The sequence below is a fragment of the Capsicum annuum genome, chromosome 10 (assembly GCF_002878395.1).
Source record: "Capsicum annuum cultivar UCD-10X-F1 chromosome 10, UCD10Xv1.1, whole genome shotgun sequence".
In the NCBI taxonomy this organism is placed as follows: Eukaryota; Viridiplantae; Streptophyta; class Magnoliopsida; order Solanales; family Solanaceae; genus Capsicum; species Capsicum annuum.
In genome coordinates, this window is record NC_061120.1 from 93571143 (window position 1) to 93598776 (window position 27634).

The window sequence follows — 27634 nt, forward strand, 5'->3', positions numbered from 1 at the left end:
GACACAACACTAAAGATTGTTATGGCCTTAAAAACACTATTGAAGCCTTAATCAAAGAAGGAGAAATTCAACTTGCTGGACCATAGCCCAATATGAGCAACAACCCTCTCCAAATCACGGGAATATCAATGTGAACATGATAACTATCAAAGAAGATTGGGATTTGAAAGGGACCATTGTACCAATTAGAAAGGTTGAAAGAGATGCACCATCACTGGTCATCCCAGAACTAGCACCAACAGAGGATACTACTGCTACCGAAAAGACTCCAAGTACTTTGACTACTAAATCAGAAGAAGCTTGGAAGAATTGGACTTGTACTCCATACCTAGGTTCTTGGTAGATTGAACAAGTAGTTGGTCTTTTGAAATACGTTTTTAAATAGCACGATAAAAAATTTAGGCTTGATTGTGCCTAAAAATTTATGTTGTGTTGCCTCATCTTTTGAAAGCTTAATTGCAAAATCTATGAAAGAATTTTCTATTTTTCTTTAACTTTCTACAATGTATTACTTTCTATTTTTTATATATAAATTATCAAATCTGCCAATTACGATCGTGACACAATGAAACAAATGAACAAAGTCTGATTTCAAGGAAGACTTCACAGCATGACTAAGAGTTCAAACAACCAACAAAGAATACATGACAACTATGATAGTGCTCGAGCACGATGAGTACTTGTTCAAGGGGAGTCCAGACACTACATAAAGGAAGATTTTAGATAGGTTTTATGTAATATAGTTTTCACTTATCATATACTTAGGAACTACATTTCGTCCTGATTCCCTTGGCAGGATACGTAGGTAAGCCATATAGGGTTCAGATGTACTATAGAAAACAAAATCCAAAATCTCTTATTTGTAATAGGAGAATTATGCCTGACCTGATTCCCTAGGTGGGATATATAGGCAGCCTATAGCAGGTTCGGCCCCTTTATTAGAAAAACTCCAAATCATTTTATGCACCTTGAAGTACTTTTTGACCTTATTCTCTTAACAAGATATGTGGGCAACCTGTATAAGGTTCGGTCTTATCCAACCAAAAGTTATATACCTTTTACACCCCTAAAACCGGGACATGTTTTGAAAAGATGCCAATATGGATGAATGGATATTTTCAAGATGCATTTGAGTTGGGCTACCAGAAAAGGAGTAGAAAGATAAAGAACATTCATTTTGTCTCAAAGTGCCACAGTCTAAGATTGGCAGAAGTTTTAAAAACTATACATATTCGGGCATATACGTATATTTATTAAATATTTTCATACAAAGCCTTTACTACTGGTTCATTTGCAAAGTATAAACGGGGATTACAAAGGTTTGTACAGACGAAATAAATGGAGGGTCAACAAACCCAAGTCTCGAGTCGACACGAATATACACCCCCTCCTAACTAAGAATTTTTCTTTGAGTGCAGGGACAACAAAAATGAAAGATGATAATGCTAAGTTGATGTCAAGGCTACCTATCATGGCCATGAACATCATTTGGACCCTGAGAGGAATTACTCAACAAGGACACATGCAAAAAATCAGGGAATAATACTCAAACAATCAATAACACCATCTCCAACCAAGCAGCCCCACTCATTTTATTCTTTATTCTGCTATCTTATTTTGTAATTCATTTCTTCCACTTGGAATTGATTTAAAGTCTTCGAAGACAAGCAAATATATCATTGGGCCATACGACTCCTTCATTATAAGGCACACGACTTCATTTCTTATCCATTATCTATTTTAGTTTTACCTCACGACTTTATTCAATAATGTTACTCTGAAGTTTCCTTTCAGGAGTTACAACAATCAACATTAGTCTTCGAAGACAACCAACGACTCATTCATCACAAAATCCCCGAAGAAAACTGGAGGATTTCACAATAATTAACATTAGTCTCCTAAGACAACTAGAGACTCATTCATCATGAGATCCCCAAAGTCAACTGGATGATTTCTCAAAACTCAACATTAGTCTCCGAAGACAACCGGAGACTCATTCGTCACGAGATCCCCTAAGATTATCAGAGAATTTAACAACAATCAACATTGTGTCCTCGAAGACAACCGTAGACACCGTCATCATCAAGTCTTCATAGACAATTGAAGATATAATGCATCATTAACTCTCCGAAGACAATCAGAAGACATCATTGAGTCTTTGTAGACAATAATCGGCCTCAGTTTACATTAAAGTTTTCGAAGACAACCGAAAACTTCATTACATCATCAACATAAGTCGAGCGGCTACACTTTTACTTTACCTTCTACTTTACTAATTACTTTAAATTACTTTACCAACTTTAATGATTTTACCTTAAATCTTAAAAACATCACTAATCATCAAGTCTTCAAAAAACTATTGGAGATGTCATGCACTCTCTGAAGACAATCAAAGAAATCATTCAGTCCCGTAGACAAGCGGAGACTTCATTCAACATTAAAACTTCCGAAGACAACTGGATGCTTCATTGCAACAATCGCAAAAGCCGAGCGGCTACATTTTACATTACTTTTATTACATATTTCATAGTTTTTATTCAACTGTTAGTTTTACCGTGAGTTTCATTTGTTATAGGAAACACAATTTGTGATAATAAGACATACATCACAACACGGAACTACCCTCTTAGCAGCAAACTAGGGCAAGCTAGCGGAATGTCTAGCATCCCTAGCCACGTCAAGGATTTTGGCAAAGAAACTCAACTCAACTCGACTCAAGTTTTCATTTTAACTTTTAGTATCATCACCCAGTGCCCTCTTAATCCGGCACTGGGGAAATTTTTGAAAATTCACAATCTCCTTTTCTCTCAAAATCCTCAACCAATATTGTTATTCAAACGCCTCCTCATTCCTAGTTATCACCAAATAACTATTCAGGGATAAGTACACTCGTATCCACTCGATTCGTGTTGAAATCATCCTCGAAGAAACTCAGTGTCACCATAATTCTACACTGACAAAAAATTTTAATGTTTACAAAACTTTGCTATGATTCAAACTAAAAATAGCCTGATTTCTCATAAAACCCGAGATATGTAGGCAACTCAAAAACCGAGGCCTGACCACAATCTTCCAAACACTTTATTTTGCTTGAGAAAAAATTAGTTATGTCAACGTGATTGCCCAAAGATTTTCACACAAATCTTCGGTCACTCAGGGGCAATTGTTGACACCCAATTTTGGCTCGTCCTTTTTCGTTTAATTATTTTTTTGAGGCTTTTTGGCCCTAAATAATTTTTTGAAAATTAAATAATAAATAATATTTGCATTTTTATCATTATTTCTATAAATTTTAAATTATAAAAAAAGATTTATTTGTTTATCATCTTATAAAATATTTTAATTTAATATTTTAACATAAAAATCATAAAATATCTTTTGATAATTGCATTCACATTTTTTTTACACGCATAAATATATATATTGTTAATATTAAATAACAAAAAGGTATCAAATTGGACGCGTATACAAATTATGTCTACCATTTTGTATATGTCAAACTAAAAATAAATTTTAGGATGTTAGGAAGCATCAATAAAATTAATTTCAGTAGAAAAGAAGTATCCAGTCTAGCAATAATCCAATATCATTTTTTATTTCAATATAACCTAACTCTTTTTTTTTACCAAGAGCCCGAAAATTAGCTCAAAACTCACTAGAATTCCTGTATCCACTTTTCCATTCCACCTCAATAGATACAATTTAACCTAATCCGTCAATTTATTTTAGCTCTGAATGAACTCGAAATTTTTTATTGTTTATATATATATATATATATATATATATATATTATGTATATAGATATAGATTAAGATTTATTTTATTTTAATTCAGACTATTTTGATTAAAATTAGACAAATAAAAAATAGTTATTTTTTCAATCGACTCTTTATATTTACCCGTATATATAAAATTTATAATTTTTTTTTATTCTTATATTGGAACGTGGACCGTCGATCAAATGATCGGCCAACCCATATTGTCAGCAGAATAAATACAAGAACATCAATTTTTTTTATTTCCCAATATATTTCAACCACGCGCGATTCCTTTTTCCCAAGAGACATTGATATGTTTCTTTCCTTTTCCTAAAACAACAATAATGGTGAGATCTCTCTCTTCTGCTCCCCTCTCCATCTCTTCCCATCTTCTTCAAAATTGAAACCCTAGTTGCATCGTGGCAGCCATAGCAGCCACCCCTGCAAGATTCCCCTCTTTTTTTATCCATACCAACCCATGAATCCCTTCAAGATCTAAAAATTAGACACAAAGCGGTGCTTCAATGAAAACATTATTTCAAATTCGCATTAAATGCATAAAATCGTAAAAAATCATGAAGCCCTTTCAACTTTTGAATGTCAAATGCATCACTTTTGATTTTGGCATTGGTTTTATTATTATTATTTTTTGATTTCAAATTCAGACTTTCAAGTCTAGATTCACATATAAATACTCACATTTTTGCCTACTTAAGGCTAAGTTTTTGATGAGGGAAAAGGGGAAAGTGGTTCACAAAAGCATAACATGCGATATCAACTCCTACTCATCACACTCTCACTTTTTTATTATTTATGAGTCCTGTTGAAGTTGAGTTCGAAGATCAAGTTCATTGTCAGAATAATTGGCGGAAAGCTCCTCGTTTACTGCCCAACACAAGGTATGAATACACCCTTTCATCTCACTTTCATCTTTCTTCTTTCATACCGCTTTGATTCTGTGGGCATGTTGTGTTGGTTTAACTTAGACCAAAATTTAAGTTATTGCCATTGATTGTAGAAAATAAATGTTTGGGTGAATTTTGTCAAGTTTGTTAGCCATGGTGTTTTCTTGAAATTTGATCACTGAGTATAAATTTTTGATTCCATAAAATTATCTAATTTGTGACTATATGTTTTCATAATAATGTGTTAATGACGTGGTTATTTTGTTTCGGTATTTCAGAAAATCTCCTTTTGAATCAGATTTTTAAAGGCAAGTATAGTTCAATTAGTTTATTTCAAGTGCTTCCTTTGGTTATTCTGTCCTAATTTCAAACCTAAAAAAAAATATTAATCCGTTCCTTCATCTATTATGCTTTGTTTGCACTTAGGAATGATTTCATAGTTATGAAAATAATTATACTTTGACGTATTACTTTAATGACCACTGGATAATCTTTTCTTCTTTCCGTTATAGAGTTCTAACTCACTATTAATTTTTACCCTCTTCTGTTTTTTGTATTTGGGTAATTCATGTAAGATATCATGTTTCCCATCAAACGTCATCTCTGGCGATTCAACATTAAGAATCTTTTCCAGCTATTGGGTTTAAAATATTGAGATTTAACAGTACTTAGGTAAAATTAGAATGACTAACATTTATGACTAATTTCAAGTTGAGTCTCAAATGAAATAAATCTTGAGTTTGAATATGTGAACCCTTACTTCCCCCCTTGTCCTTTGATCCATTTTGTTGGCAACTTTAAGAAATGTTGTTTGCCTTAGTTCGATTTCGATAATGAGTTCTTACATATGTGGTAATTTACCAGTCAATTTGCTAACTAGAATTCTAATGTCATGGCTTTCCCAAACCCTTTCATTAAAATCTATTGCATATTTTATGTGGTTCTAAAACGATAAATTGATTTGTATTCATAACATCCAAATCGAACTTTGCTTATGCCAAAATATAGCATCTACATAGCAAATTTCTTTGCTAAAGATGGAGAGATTTTTGTGCGCATAGCTTTCAAGCTTTTCTTTTTTAAAACAATTATTTCTTACATGTATGAAAAACATTATTGAACTAGCAGATACATCATGTGCCCGTAAATTGGTAAGCGTGAGGAACATGTAATCTGACTGCTAGTAGTCGTTTATTTATTTATCGTATCTCGTTTTATTCTTTTTGACCTACTTTGTGCTTATTAATTATCATGATGGAGTTTTGTATTTAATATATTTCTCTGAGAGTCCCAAAAGGTTGGGGTATCGCATGCATATTAATATCAGGGATTTTTTTCCATTTGAGATTGGGGTTAGCTAAATTATACGGGGTATAAACATTCACTTTATTGAAGTTTATGTCATGATTCCGTGTTCTCTGTTTAGTCAAGTGGTCCAGTTCATAAGAAGAAACAAATAGAGTGATCTGATCCTAGTAACTCTTGTTTAATAATTCTCTGATTTGCATTCTTACCTTATTAAATTATTTTATCTTTTCTAATCCTTATCTTTTATTTTTCATGTAAACTCAAGAGTTGGAGTTTCGATTGAAACTCCTTTTTGACCTGAAGATCGAGTCAACGGCCATAGGACAAGAGCTTGGGAGTCTACCTCGCTAGGAGATACTCGCTTCTATAGGAACTTACAGTATCTAGCCCCTGACCTTCTTTATGTGATCATTAACCTTGCTTAATAACCTTGTATGACGTCCAAAATGCGATTTTCATTGACTACTTTCCACATTTATTTCTTAAGTTTATTTTACAATTTCAGACTCTAAAACCTCCAAAAAAAATAAGGTGTATATAAATACACTTTATCATATACGACATGATGTTATTGCTACTTTTATTTATTTATTTTCTTAAAATGAAATTAGAATTATCATTATCCACAATTTATTTCAAATATATAGTTATAGGTGTATATTATTACCTTTATTTCTGTCTACTTTTAGTTACTTACAAATAATTGGATAATAGCATGATTGCCCGTATTTTAAGAGTGTATAAGTATAGTTTAATCAAAAACTAATACATTAACATATTTTGATATATTTTTATTTTTGCGGAAAATGCATTTGCATTAATTTACTCTCGAAATAAATAATTTTTCATATTTTTTGAAGATGACATGATAACTTATAAATAACTAAATAAATTTTTACATGGTACATTTTTTCTTACGCCATAAGTGATTCCTTTACGAACATAACTTTATATGTCACTAGACTTTATATTCTTATAAAACTATAAATCTTTAAATAACTTTATATGTCACTAGACTTTATATTCTTATAAAACTATAAATCTTTAAATTTTCTATCATGTATATAATAATATTAAATTTTCTCTCTTCATTTTCACATCTCTTTGAAACATGTGTTTGTATTTTGATAATAAATTATGTTACTTTTCGCATATCGTAAAATGTATATTTAAGTACCTCGTGTGTTTTCTTTGAATTTAATAAATATATGTTTAGTTATCACTATTTTTCAAATGATGAAAAAAAATAAATCTTTACCAAATGTTTTTCTAAAGCTAAGTTTAAGGACTATCTTTGGATAGGCTCTGAATGGTGCTTAATACCCCCTCGAGTAACAAAAACCCTTACTTAAAATCTCACTGGTTCTTGCAAATTAAAAAACATAGTTTTTCTACCACAAAAAATAATTTTAGTAATTTTCCTAAAAGGTTAGGTGGCGACTTGAAAACTAAGCAAATATTTTTTAAAAATAAATAGTAAACATCGCTATGATCACTATATGTTGTGTGCTGTTTTGGCCTGTTCGAAATGGGGCGCGACAGTAGAAGCAAACTCCTCAAACACCAACATGGCTAGAACACAAACTAAGCCCAAATAGTTGGCCTACTGACGCTGAGAGCACTCTCTATTACCCATGATCATCATTTTTCACAGTCATAGCTTGCCTCAAGAACTCGAGGCTGGCAACGAATACATGCTAACTATATCTAATCAACTAACTCATATCTAGTATACTCCTTGAACTAGTGTGACATAGTAATATAACCATAATAAAATCCTAGAAAAACTTGAGATAATGCCCCTCATAATTTAGAATGACCATCATGGCCTGAAGGCCCATACCAAGAACTCTGGGAGGTCTGATGGGAGCTCTGCCTGCTATGATCACCGCAACTAATATGAGAACCACTCATTTATTGAAATAATACCTGCAAAGAGGTGACACACTGCATGTGAATCTTACCTCTACCGAAATTATCCTCACTCTTGAATGAAATACCAATAGCACAATATTAAGGGCATGGCCTCTTGCTGCCACCCCATAAGTCCTAATACATGTGCTCTTTGTGGCCCTTGTCATATAAACAATCTGGGTGAGGGTTAGGCCTTGCTTCTATCAGGTGCTCTAATACCAAACAAAGTGGCAATGCTAATCCTCTAATAAATCCTCACACCATGCCATACTCAAAGGGATATAGCATTAGAAAATGCCTGACCCATATGCGAAATTTATTCTCTTACTGTGAAACTGATAAAGAACCCTGATAAACGCCAATACACCCAACTTCGATCATAGTGCTACTTAATAAATCAAATTTCATCCATTATTGGGAGGCCCCAATGTTGAACTTCAAAGGGTTAAAGTAGTGGCGAGCTCAACTAGAGCCTAAGCTAGACTAAATCCTTTGGCTGATGGTAAAGATATTCCATATCTTTCTTTAACTCTCTACTCTTATATTGCGCTGATACTTTTAAAACACGTGTCAAAGTCTCATCCAAATTTATCAATCATCTAGCATTGCTTATTTAGGGACAAAATAAATTCAAAGAATGTACTTAATGTTAATAGCAATGCAGACACATGACAAAGATACAAGAAATAAATTTCCTATGAATGTTTCTATATCCTCCTAATTGTAGGTTACATACCTCTCCACACCAATCTTTGGGACTGTAATAACACTTAAATATTGTACAAATACACCATTAAAGCCTAGATCTATTACCAAAAAGTCAGGACCTAATTACTTAGGTCATGATGGCACCTACCATAACCTACCAGTAGTCAAGCCAAACTCATAGTCTAGAACGACTAGTAATGGACTACCAAATAGAATAAGGAAAAGATGCAGAATATTTGTAATATAAGATCAATACATAATATAATACCGTAACATAGTGGTATTAGTACAAGATCTTTTACATAACCAGAATTCAAAGTGATGTGGAAATGAATATACTGATAACGCTCATCTTACACGTCAATTTAGTGCAAGGGGATCGTCGTCAATAAAATTATCCAACTTTGGAGCTGGGGTCGAATCCATGAGGAATAATATGAGTGGAGATTAAACTAATTTGAAACTATAGCTACAAGTTAACCTCAACCAAATTATACGAAAAGGTAAAATGGGGAGTTTTTAATGGTTGATAAAATTTTCAACTTGCTTTAGAACTCAAAGCTAAAATTTCTACGGTTCAAATCAATGATAGAGAGAAACTAGGGTTATTCTCATTATGATTATTAAATCCTCATTGAGTGATAGTTGTTGTACTGTATTCTCATGACTTGTGGGACATACCAAATTATCAGTACCGACAGTCCATCTGAGTATTTCTTAACCTACCTAGATATTGTGCTCCCTAATTCTTTCAAACTTAGAAAAACCTTCTATTCACACTAATTTTATCTCGAGTTGATTAATATTTTTATGACATTAATCATTAGATGGATAATTATTCCCAAATCCACCATGATAATTAACTACCTTTACTTTATTTCTCAATTCGAGCAAACAATCATAAGGCTAGTTCTATTGTTTGCAACCAATAGAAAACAACCATTTCAAAGGAATTATAAAGATGTTCCCACCATCACTCAAACCCTAACAACCTATTAAATCTATGAAGGAATAATGATAGATCCCACGACCCTAGTTATGGGTTTTAGTTCCACATGAGAAAGAAAGAGATAGCAATAAATGTATTCATCATTTAGAGTAATTAAACTTACACAAGATAAAGTTAGAGGTTGATGCTCTTCCAAGTTCAAGAAGAATATTCCACAACTAAATCAAAGAATTTCAAATTGAGTTCAAAGTTCAGAGACCTAGACAAGAAGTGAACTAGCCTTTGGAATAAGTTCCAGATATTCAATGAAACAAAAAAAGCTGCTATTTATGTTTGTAACTTAAAGGAAATGCAAAGCTAAAAATTCAGATTTTCACTCATTTAGCTGACGACATCATAAATCTGACGACATGTGTGATGACATAAGTGATGAATTATTAGGAGTCTGACAACTTATCAGGAAATGTTGTCAACTCCTCTTCCAAATCTAAGTTTGCTACCTTCGGCTGACAACAAGTCCTGACAGCTTATTAGGAAGTTGACGACTTATCAGAAAATGTCATCAACTTCTCTTCAAATTCCATGTTTGCTGCCTTCGGCTAACGATAAGTCCTAATGGCTTATGAGAAAGTTGACGACTTATCAAATAATATTGTCAGAAATGCTTCAACTTTCTTATTATGTGCCTATGTGTTATGAAATGTTCTGATAGCTTATCATAGATTTGATAGATTGTCAGAGCAAGTTGTCGGATGAAATCATAAGAACTAAATTTCTTGCATCTTTCACCAAAAATCATCCATCTCAATGTAGCTTTCCGATATGTTCATGCATCTTGACTTTCATACAAAATCACATGAAATACCATAAAAAACAACGATAGTTACCTAAGAACTTACAATTTTTCCAAGTTAAAAGTCTTAAATGTGCTAAGTGAATGCGAGCACATCAACACCCTCAACTTAAAACCTCAAGAAAGTAGATAACACCATACTACGATGCTTAACTAAGAGAAACATAAGATACCTATGATAGTTGATTATCAATTTTAGCTCAACACACATTACCCTCTCTATATTCAATCACTCTAAACCCAGCTATTTATATTAATGAATATCAATAATATGACATAAAGGAATCAAGATATGGCATCAAATAAGCAACAATAACCATACCGATGTACAAGTTACACTACACAAACAAGTAAGAAGCTTGCAATACAACTGATGTGCCCTTAAAACAAAGAATTCCGTCTTCACTCATATATGAAATCAAGCACCTGAATGCAGGGATGGTCAAGAAAAACTCACTCTTAGAGAGAAGTTCCAGTCAATGTATGCCAAATACCATAAACTTGCCCTTATTTTCATCACCGAGGCTTTTAGAAAGTTAAGTTAGGGTCACTATAGAACTTTTATTCATCTTGTAATATAGGCTTGGGCTGGTATGATAAGGAAGGATATTTAAAGTAACTAAGCCTCTTTGACACTACACTATTCTTGGGGTCTGACTTTGCAACCTTTAACTTATTTCTCCCTTTTTTAATTAAAGCAAATTCAAGTTGGATGTGGTCCTTTAGTCTTTCATGTTCTCTTTTTTCAAAATTTTTCATTTATTATTCTTTTTTCTACCACACCCAGCCTTGCATTTTATTTTTTTTATTTTACCCTTCTTCATACTAACTTTACATCATGCACCCCTATGATAGCCACCCTCAACTTAGGCGATTTACCTAAGTCAAAGTGCACAATGTCCAAGGAGGACAAGGGCTAAAACAGGTTCATTGTGATACAAGTAGGAAAGTGATAGGAATAATAAAAAAAATATATGGGCACTCAGGCTCAAAATCAGAATCAAAGGATATTATTCAAACATGGAAGGTCATTTAGGGTAAAAGTGGACTAATATAAAAAATGGCCTATGATCCTTTCCTAACCACTCTTCTACAACCAAGGCAAGATTAACCGGGCATGTTTTGGATTTAACACACAACGGAAACTAGGTAGTATCTCATAAACTCATGGAACAAAGGTACATCACAACCTACTACCTATACATTTCATGCAATTGTTAGCAATGATTATCAGGTCCCTAATACCAATGCCATAAAAAGATTCACAGTAGTCGCATATAGATGCACATCACACAGTTATAGAATAGACAATTGGAAAGGTATTTATCATTCCTAAATCAACAAAAAAAATATGTCTACTACCCCAGATACTTATTTTTCTCCCAATTAACCACAACACATCACAAAACAAAACATAGTATGCCTAAACATACCGACTCTACTAGGAACAAGACTCCGGGGAAATGAGGCACGACAACAAAAACCTCAAAAGGAAATCAACACCCACAAGCAGTCTCACCCTAAACTTAAAATCATGGTTGTCCCCAATGCATCAAACTAAAACAAGAGAGCTAGAAACATACCTGTGGCACCATAGGTGTAGAGATCTGATGTCAATCATATAATACAAATACAAATAGTAAATGCTTTGGGTTGCCTCCCTAGTAGTGCCTGATTTAATGTAGCGGTATGACTAGGTTATCTTCATTAATCATAATTCATCAAGATACCTTGAAAGTGCTTCATCCTTTATCCTTCCACTTAGACGATTTGAATTGTTGGCCCATCTTTCGATCTTTACATATTTTAGGTGCGTTGGGCAAATGTGAGAGCATGGCAAGGGAAGTTCTATTACGCCACTTTGAAGACTTGATCCACTTTCTCTATTTTGCATCAAGCTTTCATGTGGGCTTATTTGGCAACGGTGAGAATCTTAAAAAGCCACTAAATGAACGTAGATCTTTAAAATTCTTAGCCTTGAAGATTGGGGTTGTATTATACCCTTTTGGAAAGACAAACTCTAAAATGTTGGAAATTTCCTACTCATTTCCAAAATTCATCATTTTCTTGGGGGATTCAACTTTCATTACATCCACCAAGTATAATGTTTAAAAGTTATTTGAGTGAGATTTTCTCCCTAATATTTGAGTTGCATCCTTCTCGACCTCTTTACCCCGAATTGGGCTAGAGTCTTTATAAGAGATTGGCTTTGTTTCTTCTTTTACCTCTAGAACTATTTTCTCAATCTTGGCATTATCTCTCATGGTTGATTTGGTTGGTTGGAAAATCACCGAGGGTTGCTTATCATTAAGGTCAACATCAATGAAGGATTCTTCTTCCTCATCTTCACACTCTTCTACTATTTTAAATGATTCCACAGGTAAGATATCATCTAAGCATAATGTTGAAAAGTACTTTGAATGATTGACCTCTATATCCATCTCCTCTATCCTTTTTCTTTCCTCTTTTCTCTTTCCATTCCGTCATGTCTTGAAGCATTTATTCCCAGTAATCCAAAAGTCATTGAAACATAGGTTCAATGTGCTCCTTTTAGTGTTTTGTTCTTCCAGTTCTTCACCATAAGACCTATCAAAATCATAAGAAGAACTAGAATTTAGGTTAGCATAATGGGGGAGAAGGTATTTGAGCAATCACTCCAATGTCCATCTTGAACAACACATAAAGAACAATCATCCTCCCAATAGGATAGAGATGGTGCACATATATCTCTAGGGAGCACATCTACTATCTTACCAAAAGTAAGGTCCATCATAATATGTACATGGATCATCAAGATACAATTTCCAACCATGAAACTCACATTCATTCCAAGATGCCATGGTAATAAGTAAACCAAAGTAAAAATTTACCTAACACAAAAATAAATGAAAATAACAAACAAATATTTACAAGTTTTAATTGAAACAAGTAAGGTAAAATTCCAAACCAACTCAATACGCCAAATTGTTCCCCGACAACGGCGCTATTTTTGTTAATGCTCAACTTACACGTCAATTTAGTGCAAGGCAGTCGTCATTAATATAATTACCCAACTTTAGAGTTGGGGTCGTATCCATGAGAAAAAATGTGAGTGGTGATTAAACTAATTTGAAACTAAAGCTATAGGTGAACTTCAAATAAATGATATGAAAAGATAAAATGTGACGTTTTCAATGGTTGATAAAAGTTTCGACTTGCTTCAGAACTCAAAGCTAAAATTTCAATGGTTCAAATCAATGATAGTGAGAAACTAGGGTTATGATCACTATGATTATTAACCCCTCATTGAATGTTAGTTGTAGTACTGGATTCTCATGACTTGTGGGAACACCAAATTATCAGTATCGACAGTCCATCTAAGTGTTTCTCAGTCTACCTAGATATTGTGCTACCTAATTCTCTCAAACTTAGGAAAACCTTCCATTCACACTGATTTTATCTCGAGTTGATTAATCTAGTTACAACATTAATCAATAGATGGAAAATCGACCTTTCCAAATCCTTGTTGATAATTCACTACCTTTAGTTTATTTCTCAGTTCGAGCAAACAAACACAAGGCTACATCTATTGTTTGTAACCAATAGAAAATAATCATTGCAAAGGAATTATCAAGATGTTCCCGTAATCACTCAAGCCCTAACCAACTATTAAATCAATGAATGAATAATCATAGATCCCACAATCCTAGTTATGGGTTTTAGCTCCACATGAGAAAGAAAGAGGTAGCAACAATTGTATTCATCATTCAGAGCAATTAAACTTACACAAGATGAAGTCTGAGGTTGATGCTCTTCCAAGTTCAAGAGGAATATCCCACAACTCAATCAAAGAATTGAAAATTGAGTTCAAAGTTCAGAGACCCAGGCAAGAAGTGAACTAGCCTTCGGAATAAGTTCCAGATATTCAATGAAACCCTAAAAACTGCTATTTATATCTGTAACTTAAAGGAAATTTGAAACTAAAAATTAAGATTTTTGCTCCTTTAGCTGATGATATTTGTGACGACTTAACACAAATATGATAATATGTGTGATAACATGTGTGATGACTTATCAAGAGTCTAATGACATATCAGAAAAAGTCATCAACTACTCTTTAAATTCTATGTTTGCTGCCTTCGGATGATGATAAGTTCTGGAGGCTTATCAGGAAGTTGACGATATTTCAAAAAATGTCATCAACTCCTCTTCAAAATCCATGTTTTCTGCCTTTGGCTGATGACAAGTCCTGATGGCTTATCAGAAAGTTGACCACTTATCAAAAAAAGTCATCAGAAATACTTCACCTTTCTTCTTCTCTACCTATGTGTAACAACATGTTCTGATAGCTTATCACATATCTGGTAGCTTATCATAACAAGTCGTCGGATGAAATCTTTAGAACTTAACTTCTTGCATCTTTCACCAAAAATCATCCATCTCAATATAGCTTTCCTATATGTTCATGCATCTTGACTTTCCTACAAAATCATATGAAATACCATAACATACATTGATAGTTACCTAAGAACATACAATTAATCCAAGTTAAAAGTCTTAAATATGGTAATAGAAGGTCAGCACATCATCTACCAATACAACTTATCTTTAAATAAAAAATAAACATTAGTATAGTGCATAAGAGAGAGGTAAGCAATACTCCAGATGTTAGGTGCTCAATATAACTCTTCAAACCATAGATGCTTTGCATGACACACATACCAATGATGATAACTTGTACTATGATATACAAGCTGCAAAAGTTTAATATGAGTATTAAACACGTGGTACTCAATAGGTGGAGTTAGCTTAAAAGATAATGCATGTATATACAATATATAAATAGAATAGGAAACTACACCCAAATGTCCCACTACTATATACGATAGCCAATGAGATAATAAGGATAAACTATCCTATTAATGTCCAATAGACTAACATAATAAGGCCAAAAAAGTTAGATGGATGCATTTTCTTATTCCAGCCATACTTAGGATTCTCCACACTATACCATATATCACGAACCATATATGAATAAGAGAATGAAAAAATGATATATAATAGTCTACAAAGATAAGAAATGAATATATAATCTAGGTAAATGAAGGAAGAAGGAGTATATGTTAATATCATAGCTATATATTGTTAGATATATATATATATATATGTACATAAGGCCAACTCGAAGCATAGCCTAAGTCATCATATCTGAACTTTAAGGTCTCATAATCATGAGTAATCATATATAGCAATGAGATTGTAGGAAAAAATAGGCTTAAATCATATCTCAAATCTCGGTATAGAATGAATAACTAATTTGTCACAAACTATCCATCATAATAATCATAACAATGATAAAATAAACTTCAGTGATACTGACAATATCAATAATAACGAGAGTAACAGACTAGTCAGAAGAACTAAATACCTATTTGAGCGAAGCACGTGCCCCCACTACCCTAGGACAAGAAGGTTCTATCAACATAAAACATACCGTAAGGTATAATTATCACCTATACCTATGTAATCCCCCATAAAGGCTGATAGATATAGGCACATATTATTGATAGGAAATGGGCATGCAACAATGAATGCAAAGCATATTATCAATACCATAACCTCATTATCTAACCATCATCATCATTAATGTTATAATCATAACTATCATAATCACAACCATCCTTCGGCCTTACTAGCTATCAATGTAATCATCACACTAACCTCCAGCATTTCTAGGTATAAATATCATCATCACAATATTCTTCGGCCTTGTTGGGCATAAATATCATGACCAAAATATCCCCTGGCCTTGGCGAGTATTAGTAGAATCATCACAATATCCTCATCACAATATCCTCAATCTTTGTTAGGTTTCAATATCATCATCACAATATCCCAATATCAAAATCAATGTCAATAAAAAATAGAAAGCACTATGAGTGTTAAAGTAAAGAGCAAGCCCCACAAAGGCTAAATTAAAGAAGAAGCCCTGTAAGGGTTAAAGTAAATAAAAATAAAAAGAGAAGCAAGGTAGAGTATCTTTTAATAGATTATCATTCACCATCAATGTCACATTATCAATAATCATTTATATATATACACATAACATTAATATTATGACTATTATCGTGTTATACCCACAGTTTATATCATCAATATAACATCTTCCTCTGTACTATCCTAGAGAGATGTGTATTCAGATATATATATATAAATATATATATACTTATATATATAGGTACATGAGAGAAAGCCATGTCTAAAAGATTATTTATTCATAAGTGTGTAACCCAAATTGGACTTTGAGACTAAATAATTATAAAGTAAGAAAAAGTTTGAGGTCTCTCATGACTTGAGTAATTAGTAGAATCAAGTATTATACTATATTCTATCTCAGTTAAATCTTACTAATATCGTTATTAATCATCTTTACATAAAAGTTATCCATTAAAATATCCAGTTAGTTTTCTGAATAGAGCCTTTGCTAAGGTGGAAGGTGTACTTTAACCCTAATTTAGAATAATATTAATAAGACTATATTTTAAGTTAAGTCGCATCATTTATCAATTTAATGACCACTAATGTACGGTATCTATGCATCAAGAATATACCATATCTATGCATCATAAATATACCATATCTATTCATTACGAATATACCACATCTATGCATGATGAATATACTTCATATATGCATCATGAATATACTATATATACGCATCCAAAATATACCATATATATGCATCATTAATATGCTACATCTATCCATGCCATAACCAATGTTCAAATAATGGAACCATAAGTCTCTACAATCATAAAATAAACTACAATCACATCTTTTGCAAGGATAAATACTCCCCAGATGGTCAACTTATATCATAATATGACCTTTAGCCTAATAATGTATCTGGAATAATCATAACATTATAATCATATCCTTAGGACTAGACACGTATCCAGAACACATAATAATAACCATATTAGTAAGTAATCATATATCTATAATCCATAACACGATTATAAGGCATAACATATTTTATATGTGATAGGCATATTTGTGATTATCTTACACTTAGGGCATAATATATAAATAATCATCTCACATCTTGGAGGCCTCTCTAATATGTAAGGCATCTCACATCTAGGAGGCATACTATCAATAAGCATCTCACATATATAAGGTATACTATCAATAAGTATCTAACATCAAAGAGGTATAATATAAATAAGAATCTCACATTTAGGAGGCATGCTATCAATAAGTATCTCATATCTAGGAAACATACTCTCAATAATCATCTAACATCTAGGAGGTATAATATTAATAAGCATCTCACATCTAGGAGACATACTATCAATAAGCATCTCACATCTAGGAGGCATACTATAAATAAGCATTTCTCATCTTGGAGACATACTACCAATAAGCATTTCATATATAGAAGGCATACTATTAATAAGAATCTCACATCTCATATATAACTAGAGTCAACATAAGTTCCCCATAAGTCTATAGTTCCTGAGATGTGTTATGAATGCAAGAAGGATGGTCATTTTAATAGGGAGTGTACTCAGTATTGGCTGACCCTAGATGTTAGTTGGTTAACGATTTAGGGTCATCTTGTGTTTCTCATCAGGTTAGAGCTTTAGGAGTTTGTTGCGGCTATAGAGATCAATTATTTGTCTAGCTAATTCCCCTAGTGTGGTATTATTAGTCAGTAAACTCATCTATATTAGTCTCTTATTATAGTGGCACCTTCAGTTAGAGGCAGTGCATTTAGTACCTTGGTTGGTGATTCGGGCACTTAGTATGATTTAGGTTTGCTCAAGTTTGTACTTTTTTAATAGCACTAGGAATGTGACTTCCCATTCCACCATGACATGTGCATATTTTATTTCCTATCTTTACCCATTTATTAAAGTATATGGGGTTTTTTCACCAATTTATGATTATGTGCATTAGTCGGTTTGTATTGATTATTATGTTCTTTAGTGTTTGACTACCCCCATAGGTGATTTCTATTAGTAGTTGATAAAGTGGATTAATATTGATATTTCGTTTGTGATGTAGCAGTTGTATTTGAGTCCTATTTACCTTGGTAAATTGTTCTTCTTATGGCCTTAAGGTGGTACGTTTATAGATTTTCTTTTATACTACCACCATCCCCTTATACTTGTATTTATGTTGTTATTGTTATTACTGTAATTTTTTGGCATTGATTCATTCTTACTTGATTGGTTTGTAGACTAGAATTATTTAGCTATATTTTCATTCTTTGTAATTGTCGCTCGTTGGCTTAGGTGGATAGCTTTGTCAAATGGTTTTCTCTCTTGTAGCAAGGTGATATTATCCGTTTTCATCTTTCTTTGGCAATACTCGATTGTTGAGTGGGCTATTAATGTAGATGTAGGTTTGTATTTTTTGGTTCTCTTATAGTTTTAGAGTTACAGATTTAGTTATATTGACCATTTTTGAGTTGAGATTCAAGGATTTTCCTTATGGTTTTCATAGATTGTATAATTAGCTATATTTCTCGATAGACAATTTCTATAGTTGACTAGTTTGGGATTTGTTTATATAATTTGGCTAGTTTTTTGCCCGGTAGTATTATCAATGTTGATAATAGATCTTGGGTATGCCTCATAGGTTTGTTAGGTTCGTCTTTTTGTGATGGTTTGACCTCGGTAATGATGATATGTTGGATAATCTTTTCTTTTCGTGATGTGGTTCTTGTTCTAGTAGTTTTGAGAGAGAATAAGATAGGCAATTTCTTCCCGTGGCTCCTTCTTAATTTGGTAAATTGGAAATTAGTTATATTGAGTTTCTTGGATCATTTATAAGTTCAATAATTAATTTTGGTATTGATATTGAGATTTGGTACTTTATTTTTCATGGTTGTTATTCATGGTTTAATGGAGTATAGTTAGAATAAAAAGGGTAGATTTAGGAGATTCTCATTTCAATATTTGTTCAACCTAATAGGCCTTAGTGGAGTGTCTCTCCTTGGTGATATGTTCCTATGGATAATTGCTACCCAAGTGGAGTATTGGATTAATTAGTTTCTATCAAAGGTTTCATTTCTTTGATTTGCTAGAGCTTTTGTTATCACTATATTGTTTTGAAACCTTAGTAAGTTCATAGTCATGCTTTAATGGTTCATTCCCTCTAACAAATATAGAGTTGATTGCTTCTGCTTTTAGCCTATGGTTTATCATCCATTTCAATTTTGATTCTCATCTATGTTCTTAGTTTGGTTAAATTAGAAACCAGTGAAGATATGCCTGATTGATGATAGTAAGGTTGATTTGGGTATTCATCCTTAACAAAGACTTGTTGGCTTTAGTTTTTTATTTAATGACTTAGAAAGGTGCAATAATAATTATGATAGATTTGGAGTGTGGATGCTTCCCCATCTATGTGATTGGTTTGGATAATTGATATTAAGCAGTTCAACATTGGTATTAAGTTTTCAGCTAGTAGTTGTAGAGTGTTAGTGCAACCTTTATTTTAGTTTAGCCTCAGTTAAGGTTTTATCTATTGCCTGGCTATGCCTACTCTTTAGCTACTTATCTGATCTTCTTCAGTTTAGGTTCATTAGAGTTCATAGATGTTCAGATGGTAGCCCCTTGACCCTTAATGGTGGTTTCTCCAGCTCTTGACCTTATATAAGAGTTTTCTCAAAAAAAAATTATTGTAATATTAGCAAAAGGAGTGTACTTAAGTTGTATTTAGCATGGTTTGATTTTTAGTCTGTGGGACATTCGAGAAAGGATTATTTAGTTTAAACAGTTCATGCTTGAGACATGTTGTAGCTTTGTGAGTAGGTTATAGACATTGATCATCCCCATAAGTATGTCCTGGTATCACCTTGTAGGCTTATCCTTATACCTATAATCATAGGATATCATGGACCAACTTTAGTTCTTTGAGTTTACTGTGATGGGGTTGTGGTTACAGGTTTGGAGTTTTAGTTTAGATGGATCTTATAGAAATACAAAGAAAGATTATATTTGGATATTTGAGTTGGGTGGATGATTCACGCGTTTTGTTACCTTTGTTTGGGATGAGGTTTTACTTGCTTGAGACTAGTGTTAGTGTCATATAAATGTATTGTATCTTGGATTTGCATGCCTCAACCATCCTCAATTCAGTTGAATGCTAGTTGTCTATTATGATTGAGTTTGGATTGTTTGAGAAGTAAGTAACATGGTATTTTTTAAAGAGGGATACCTGTAGAAAATTCCTTCAGAAATGTTGTTTCTTCTACTTGGTTAATTTGAGATTCGTGTTAAAAAAATGTAGGCCCAATATCTCTTCCCTTTGAGCTTTCAAACTATTTCTACCCATTGACTTTCATGGATGAAAGTCCTTTTATTAGTGGATATTGTAATGACCCTCCAAGTCACTTCCTCGATTTACATGCATCTCTGATGTTTTGAGCCTTCCCGGTATTGCTACAGGTCATTTATGAATTGTGCAAACTATCAATTTGTTTATTAGATAGTTCATTTGGGTTTTAGAATCATTTTTCTGATTTTGAACTATTGTTCTTTAGAAATTAGTCTTGTACCAAAGCTCCAAGTAAAGAACCTCAAATGAGAATTTTGATAGCGCAATCAGCTCCAAAACATTGATTTTAGGCTAGGAAGACCCTTAGTTCATGTCAAAAGGCTTCAAGACTCATTTTTGTCTATTGGGTCGATTTTATGAAAATAGAACACGAGGTGTGCAGCCCACCCTTATTGTAAATGACATAAAGTGAATATTTTGATGGTTCATTGAGTCCAGAAAGTTACATGTGGTATGGTACCATAGTTAGTTTGCATGTACGTGGTTCTAAACGAATCACAAACTCTCTTTCAGTGTCCATTTTGGACTTAGACAAATCTGATTCATGACACTATCTGGTGCAACTGCTTAATAGGACTTTTAGTCTCTTATGTGGTGGTCACTTAAGAACCTACGGTATCACTTTAGCAATGCCCCATGGGCACTACGCACCACTTGAGCGGAGGTCACTAAGAAATTCTCGGCTACTTAAGCAAAAACCAGTTATAAATGGGTGGATTGGTTAAGTGATCATTTGACGTCTTAAGTGATGATCCCTTAAGCAATCTGTAACGCCCTAGAAATTACCCCCAGGATGTCACATGGTTATCAAGACTAGGAATAGCCCTAAGCTAACCAATTATATCCGTTTAGCTTACAACTTGCATGAATAGTGAACTATAATAAGAATATGGAATGAAGATAAATAATTCCCTGGATCAATATAAATCTTTATCTTTATAAACCTTAAACAAATTGTCTGAACATAAAACATACTCAATCTTACAAGCCTCTAGTGCTGACTTGATAGCAACTGGGGCAGACCCCAGCTGGCCCGAACATAAATGGAATTTCAAAGATCTAAAAAAACTTTTAATCTTAAACATAAGTGTGATAAACTAGGCACGTAGTCTATGAAGACTCAACAAAAGTCGGGATGCAGGAGGTGATGCTCGTAGTTAGTCACGCTGCTGGAAACAATCACCAAAACCTATATTATAAGACAATGTAGCACATAGACATGTATATCGGTCAGTACTTCAGGATTGTATTGAGTATGAGGGGGTGAATGTATAAGTAAACAAGAACTACATATATATACACTTTCAGATAATGAATGCTAAGCATAAATTACTCACCTTAGACTTGAGTGAAAATAAAGATTGCGAGATCATAAAACATGGACAATGTAGAAAATGAATAATCTTAGTGATCCATAACACTTAGTTTCTAAAATCCATACTTTTATTCTTTATTATGAGAGATTCTTCTAACCGGTATGAACCATGTGAGCTATCATGGAGTCCAATATCTTACCCATATTGGGAAGGGTTGTTCTACCCTTGCCATCAGAATAGAACCACAACTTAAGTGATCAATATACTTCATGCATATTTTGAAAAATCATAATATATGGTGGCTAGTATTTTACAGGAATTTAGGATACGCTCATCCGCATTCCCTTCTCAGCGGTAAATACTACTCCTAAAACATAAATATGCACATACTTAGGAAATCCACCTTAAAATAGTATAAGGGTTTATAGAATGTAAACCAGCTATGCTTCTCTTTACTTTAAATCATAATCAAGATAAAACTTATGGATTCCATGTCTTGTATTTAGATCAAAAGATCAAATTTTCTTGAATCATGCTATATTACATATGAATGGAGCTTAAAGCATAGACTTTATTGTAAACTCATTGCTTCTTTTTTTAAAACATGAAACTCTTACTTTCTTTTATAACACTTTGAGGAAAATATCATGCCCAAATATCCATATAGAAATATTTCATTCGAATCCAAATCAATGTAATGGAATTCAAATCACAATATCAATCTTTAGTACAAAACATGAATAGAGGTAGACTTAATGCACCTTTACCCTTTAAATAACAATATAATATTATATTTTAATATATAAGGATTTATGGATGAACCGTAATGTATATCATTTCAATTCAACTTAAAAATCATGATTTTCCGGCACAAGGATGCGGGATTAACCATGCTCAAAAAACCCCATATAGCTAGAATTGCTTGACTTGTGAGGAGAACTTGAATGTTGAGAGCTGAGAGATGACTTAGTAATTGAACCCTAATATTGTTGTTCATGAAGATTAGAGGAGAAAAAATATTGGTAATTGACTTACATTATTAGAAAAATAATGCCTCACTTGGGTATATGTTGTGGGTTAGGAGTTACAAGTGGAGAAAAGACCAAAAAGCCCCTTAATTAAATTTAAAGAAATTGATCTCCAGTAGTCATGAGTCGGCCATACAACCTGTATTGTGAGGATAGGATTTGGACTAGTAACTCTTAAGAATTATCATGGAAAATATATCACATAATAATTAACATACGAGTGGTAACTTTACGACTTGTTACTTATCCTTACGACTTGAAACAATTACTCATAACTTGGACAGAAACATAGGGAACCTATAATGCTGAAGTTATAACTTCCCTTAATAAAACTCGTAACATGTTATGATGATTTCTATGGTCAAATCCTATCTATAATATACTTCAACTATTCCACATTTCCATAGCTATGACTTACAACATACGACCCATATGTTGTGTATGCAACTTGACAAAATGAGTTTTACGTTGCATAGAGACTTTCAGACATGGGGTATTATAATATCTCCACCTTGGAAACATTCATCCTCAAATATGATTTATCAAGGACTTGGATTTGGAAAAGAGTCAACACCTCTATCAAAAACTTATAACTAAGATTATATATAACAGAAGTAGTTAATTACTCACAACATAAGATATGACATTAGAACACTTAAACAAAACAAAGTGAAAGAGTTTTTGCTGAAAATAACTATTTATCTTTGGTAGAAACTGTGTTTGAATAAAAGAGATGAGGATACTTGGTCATCATTTCTACTTTAGCTTCCCTAGCGGCCCCTTAAAGCATTTGGTTTCTATAGAGAACCTTTACTAATGCTACTTCTTTATTCCTTAGCCTTCGGACCTTCCTATAAAGTATCTGCAAAGAAACCTCCTCATAAGAAAAAATTATCTTTGACCCTAATACTCTTTAGGGGAACTACTAAGGATGGATCTCCAATTCACTTCTTAAGAAATGAAATATGGAATACTAGGTGAATTGCAACAATTGTGATGGAAGATCCAATCCGTAAGCCACCTTTCCTATACGTCTTACTATCTCATATGGACCATTCAACTTCATTTTCATCAAAATGTCACTATCCCTTTCATAGGCGACACTTTTAAGAATAGCCAATCCCTCACTTTAAACTTAAGCTTTCTCCTCCTTACATACGCATATGACCTATGATGACACTGAGCAATCTTTAACCTTTCACAAACCCACTAAACCTTTGTAATAAATTCAAGAACAAAATATGGCCCAATAAATGATGCTTCACCAACCTCAAACCATCCTATGGAGGATATACACCTACGTTTATACAAAGCTTCAAATGGAGAAATTTGAATGCTAGCATTATCGCTCTTACTATAAGCAAACTCAATCAAAGTAGATGGTCATCCTAACTTTGTTTAAGGTCTAAATGACAGTCTCTCTACATGTTTTCTAATGTTTTAGTTTTGTGTCCAGCCGGAACATCAATCTGCAAATGAAAAGCAGTAGTAAGCTTAAATTTTGTACCAAGCGCTTCAAAAAAAACTGCCTAAACTATGAAGTGAATTGTGTTTCTCTATCTTAAATAATAGAAAAGGGTATCCCATGAAGCTATACTAAGTCACGAATATATGTTTTGGCATAATCTTCTGTGGTATCTGATATCCTGACAGGTAAAAAATAGGATGATTTAGTTATTTAATCTACTATGACCCAAATTGAACAATGCTGATGTCTTGTACGAGTCAACCTTGTGATGAAATTCAAATTCACTACTTCCCACTTCTAGGTAGGGATATAGTTCTCCTATATCTCACCACATAGTCTCTAGTGTTCAACGTTAACTTGCTGCCAATTTGGACACTTGGCTACAAAATCTGCTATTCCTCTCTTAATACCTTTCCACCAATAAATTTCTTGTAAGTCGCGGTACATATAAGTACCACACGGAGGAATGGAATACCTCAAACAAAGAGCCTCAGCTAGTATCCTTTCCATCACCCCTTAAACATTCAGAACACAAATCTTACCTTGACAGTAAAGTACACTATCTTCCACTTGGGAAAAACCCTCAATCTTCTGCTTCTAGACTACTTCTAATATTTGATTAAGTATGGGATCATTTAGCTATTTCTATTTTACTTCAACTACAAAAGATGACTCAAAATCATTTTGAACTACTACTCTCTTATCATTAGTGTCGAGCAAACATACTCCCAAACACGCTAATCTATGTAACTCCTTTGCCAACTCTAATTCTTCCTCCTTTAATTGACCCATACTACCCATGGACAACTTACTCAGTGCGTCTGCTATCACGTTGGCCTTACTTGGATTATAGAGTACATTTATGCCATAATTATTCAATAACTCCAACTACCTCCTTTGATGAAGATTCATCTCTCACTAAGAAAAGACATACTAAAGACTCTTATGGTCAGTAAAAACATCAATATAAACTCGGAAAATGGTACAACAACTAAATCCAAGTCGTGACTTTGGTAATTATTTTCGTGATCCTTTGGTTGGATGGAAGAACAAGCTATTACTCTCTGATTTTTCATCAACATATAACCTAAACCAACTTTAGAAACATCACAATACATTACAAATTCATTTAACCACTCCAATAAAGCTAACATCGAAGACAAAGTCAACCTATCCTTCAACTCTTTGAAACTGTTCTAACACTTATCCGAACATATAATCTTCACTTTTTATTTGGTCAGCATTGACAATGGTATAGTTATGGAGGAGAGCCCTTCAAAAAAATTTCTATGATATCCAGCCACACACAAAAAGTTTTTGATATCGGATGGAGTGATGGGTCTAGGCTAATGATTCACTTCATTTGTCTTCTGAGGATCTATATGAATACTAACCCATAAAATGATATTCCCTAAGAAAGTAACAGATTCCAACCAAAACGGACATTTACCAAACTTCAAATATAATTTACAATCCTTTAGGTTCTGCAGTGCTATTCTTAAATGGTTTGCATGTTCCATCTAACTCCTAAAATACACTAGTATGTCATTTATAAAGACAATGACATGTCCAAGTACTGCTTAGAAAGCGTGTTCATAAAATTCATAAAGGCTGTAGGGGAATTTGATAGTCCAAATGACATAACTATATAATCAAAATGGTTATACATTATTTAAAAAGATGTTAATAATTTTTGGTCCCTTTCTACTGATGGTATCCTGACCTATGGTCAGCATTGGAAAACTACTTGGAACCCTAAAGTTAATCGAATATATCATTGATCCTAGGAATGAGATACTTGTTCTTTATCATAACATTCTTTAGCTATTTATAATCTATTAACATTATGAGAGTTCCATCTTTCTTGTGCAAAAAAAGGACTGGAGCAGCCCACAAAGATACACTGGGTCTAATGAAACTTTAATCTAAAAGTTCCTTAAGATTTTCCTTTAACTCTTTATGTTTTGTTAGAGAGATACAATATAGAGGGAAAGATATGGGTTGAGTATTAGGGAAAAGATCAATACCAAATTTTACTTCTCTATCTGGAGGTATACTTAGCAGATCTTCGGGGAAAACCTCATAAAACTTACGAACTAGACAAACTAATTGAACTGTCGAGGCTTCAGACCTAGTGTCTTTGACTCATAAAAATAATAGATACACCCTTTTGATCTTAACTTTCTGGACTTAAGATAAGATATCACACAACCTTTGGGAGATACAAAACTACCCTCCTACTCAAAAACTGCCTCATCATGAAATTGAAACTTTACCATATGGGAGTCAATCCATGCATAGAATAACATTGAAATCCACCATCCCTAGCTCAATTAGCTTCTATAGTGTGATTTTATTGAGGAAAATAATAGGACACTTCCTATAGACTCACTTAGCAACAACTAATTCACCTACTGAGCTAGAAACTGAGAATCGCTTAGGGACATTTTCAGGACCTACTAATAAATTTACAGTAGTCAATGGATTTATATATTAGAGATTTGATCTCGAGTCTAACAACACATGTACATCAAGGTGAAAGTCATGAAGTATACCAGTGAAAACATTTGGTGAACTCTCCTGCTCTTGACAGAATTATAAAGCATAAACTAATGTTGGCACTGATGCCACTGTTACTGGATGATGCGCCCTATGGAGTAACTGGGCGACCAGGCTTGGTTATTAGATTAGTGGCCTAATTCTGAGGATGAGCATCTTTACTACCTTTCTTAGAATATAGATACTCCTTGATAATATGGCCCAACTTGCCAAAAACATAGAAACCCTTTTTGCCTATCAAACACTCATCAGGTTAAGTCCTACCACACTTGCAAATGTTGGGTAATTAGGCCTCTTGACTAAACTATTCTAAGTCATAGAATTCAAAATCCTGTCACATTGCTCATGCCTAGTCCTAGGTGAAAGAAAACTGGATGAAGATGGTGCAGGCACTGATGAATGCCACTGAAATTATGAATGGCTTCCTCCTCTAGAACTTGGCTGACAATATTCAAATTGTCCAGTGCTCGCTCTCTTATATCTCTTATCCATTTCCATTAATTTTTCTTCGTTAATAATTTTAGAATGAGTTATCAATC